The sequence below is a fragment of the Myotis davidii genome, unplaced genomic scaffold, assembly GCF_000327345.1.
Source record: "Myotis davidii unplaced genomic scaffold, ASM32734v1 scaffold370, whole genome shotgun sequence".
Classification (NCBI taxonomy): domain Eukaryota; kingdom Metazoa; phylum Chordata; class Mammalia; order Chiroptera; family Vespertilionidae; genus Myotis; species Myotis davidii.
Window position 1 is genome coordinate 18,142,150 of NW_006288615.1, and position 3,509 is coordinate 18,145,658.

A 3,509-nucleotide genomic window follows, 5' to 3' on the forward strand; every position below is an offset into this window, starting at 1 on the left:
AGGAATATTTGTGGCTGACAATAATTCCACTGCGAACTTCCATAATATACCCCACAAAATCCAAACTAAATGCATCCTCAAAACTCAGCTTCCACTTAGCTTGATCTCTCAAAACCCATGGCCACACCAACAACATTCACCTTTTGTTATGAGGTTGGCAAAGTCAGAGTTAAAAAGAACAGTGGTATTATTAAATGCAATTAAAATATCTTAATTGGCCCAGCTGGCATGGCTCAGTGGTTGAGTCTCGACCTATGAGCCAGGAGGGCACAGTTCGATTCCCGGGTGGGGCACATACCCCAGTTTGGGGCTCAATCCCCAGTGGAGGGCATCAGGAGGCAGCTAATCAATGATTCTCTCTCTCTCCTTCCTTTCTGAAATCAATAAAATATATTTTAAAAAAATATCTTAATTGTTCAAGATTTACAAAAGCATATGATCTTGTGAGCATATTTCCAGAACCTCTCCCAGGGCCTCCGAAGAGTCCATATAAGTGAGGGAAGCTGAAGTTTAAGCTTTTTTTTATACGTATTTTTATTGGTTTCAGAGAGAGAAAGGAAGACAGAGAGAAATATCAATGATGTAAGGGAATCATTGATTGGCTAACTCCTGTATGCCCTCTATTGGGGATTGAGCCTGCAATGGAGGTACATGCCCTTGACTGAAATTGAACCCAGGACTGGGCCGACATTCTATCCACTGACCAAACTTACTAGGGCATGAAGTTTAAGCTTCTTTAGCAATAGGATAAATCAGCCTCTGAGGCTCACACTCTTTTATACCCAGCTTCTCCCAGTTGGATATTTAAGCAGTTTTTAATATATGAATATATATATAATTGATTTTTAGAGAGCGAGAAAGGGAGAGGGAGAGAGAAAAAGAAGCATTGATGTGAGAGGGGAACATCAGTTGGCTGCCTCCTGCATGATCCCCACCCCCACCATGGGAATCAAAACCACAAACCTGGCATATGCCCTGCCTGGGAATTAAACCAGCAACCTTTCAGTGCACTGGACAACACCCAACAAACTGAGCCACATCAGCCAGGGCCTAATTGGATATTTAATACTGCATCAACATAGAACAGTCTACTATGCATGAATCCTACAGAAACTAAAAGTGTGATAAAGTGCTGGCAAAAGAGTACTTTTCATAGCTCATAGCTCATATGCAGCTTGGGGTAGCCATTTAGGATGAGTTCTGGTCAACGAGACCTGAGAGAGAAGTTGATGAATGAAGTCTTCTGATAAACCTCTTACCAAGTTTTTGCTGGCACATGCCTTTTGCCCTTTGCCACTTTCTTCCTGCTTGGCACTCGTGCAATGCTGGAGGTAGAGCAGCCATATTCTGAGTCCAAATGACAACATGAAGGCAGAGATGGAGATGCAGAAAGATAAAAGGTTCCTGCCTGATGTCCCTGTCTACCTTCAGATTTATTGGTACATGACAAAAATAAATTTTCTTTTTTTGTTTGTTATTTTCTACTGAATGTAATCACAAATTGAAACATTTCCCATGATAGCGATTTTGAAGTAAGGATCCAGGAGACAGAATTTCTTTTGCAACCCTCTGTGGGACTTTGCAATAAAAAATGCAAGTTGTTTTCACTTGAGTCTTTCCCATACTTGTCATTGACATTTTGAAATCAGGAAATATTTAAAATTATGCTACCTATGTTTGAGTTGATATTTCAATTTTATTTATATTCCCTCACTAATGCGGTTGCATGGAAATTTCATTCAGGATGTGGTATTGATTTAACATGATTTTCCCTGATTGACTTGTCCTTTGTAAAATGGAGATAATTACTGGTTCCTATTAAACACAAATGATGTAAATGAGTTAGTTTTAAGTTCTTTGTAAGTCATTAGTATGTCATTACTCCTATAAGGTACTTTCGTTGGGCCTTAATGGCATATTAGGATTCTGTAAAATAAGATTTTAAGTGTGTCTAGGATTATTGCTTAAGCTAATGGACTTTGAACTTTTCAGGGTAACACTTTAGAATTTATCTTATTTTTCCTGAGAGCCTATCAGATATTCTTCACCTAGATCAGACATAAGGATAAATGAGTTTCTCTTGACCTTTGCACCATGCTTAAGTGCTCCTAATAATTCAGTAATATGTTTTTATATTTAATGCCCTTCCATGACTTTGCAATCCAGTCCAGGGTTTACAATATGTCATATAATCTCCCCACGGACCTGAAGTTTCTTTTTGTCGAAGAATATATCACTGTATTCTTTTATTGGTAAATGATTAGATATCTACTTATAGTAAGTTACTTATTATTCATTTATTCAACACATATTTAATGAGTGCCTATATAGAGCAGATACAGTTCTATGCACTGGGGATGCAGTACAAATAAAACTGATGAGTTTCTTATTCTTATAAAGTTGACATTCTAACAGATGCAGACAATACACAATGATGATTTTTGTTGTTGTTGTTTTAAATATATTTTTATTGATTTCAGAGAGGAAGGGAGAGGGAGAGATGGAACCATCAATGATGTGGGAGAATCATTAATCAGCTGCCTCCTGCACTCTCCCCACTGGGGACTGAGCCCGCAACCCAGGCATGGGCCCTTGATCAGAATCGAACCTGAGACCCTCCAGTCCGCAGGCCAACCCTCTATCCACTGAGCCAAACCAGCTAGGGACACATTGTTGTTTAAAAACTAGAAATGGACTTAAGGAATGGTGGAGAGCTAGTTTTCTAAAAATCACAATTGGAGGCATCCAAAATCCAGCAGCTCAAAAAGTATGTCCCACTTGATTGAAATAGTTGTGCCACTTCTTAAAATTCTCTTACCCTCCAACTCATGGCATTGGCACAAACTGTAAATGCTCATGCAGTGGTTCTCAACCTTCTGGCCCTTTAAATACAGTTTCTCATGTTGTGACCCAACCATACACTTATTTTCGTTGCTACTTCATAACTGTAATGTTGCTACTGTTATTAATCATAATGTAAATATCTGATATGCAGGATGGTCTTAGGCGACCCCTGTGAAAGGGTCGTTTGACTGCCAAAGGGGTCGCTACCCACAGGTTGAGAACTGCTGGGATAGAGCGTCGGCCTGCGGACTCAAGGATCCCGGGTTCAATTCTGGTCAGGGGCATATACCTTGGTTGTGGGCACATCCCTAGTGGGGAGTGTGCAGGAGGCAGCTGATCGTTGTTTCTCTCTCATCGATGTTTCTAACTCTCTATCCTTCTCTCTTCCTCTCTGTAAAACATCAATAAAAAATAAAATATATATTAAAAAATGGACTGATTATTTAGGCCCCACATAACCTTCAAACTATGACTAGGTGTTCCTGCCCCCATTCCTTTGCAGTTTCAGTTAGAATGACTTTTAGTGCTGGGATTCTCCCAGCCAATTAGAAATTAAAGATAAATAAAGTCAGCCTCTTAATGAGGTCATTATGGGCAGGATAATTCTTTGTTGTATAGGACTTACCTGCACATTGTAGGATATTTAGCATCTCTACCTCCTAACC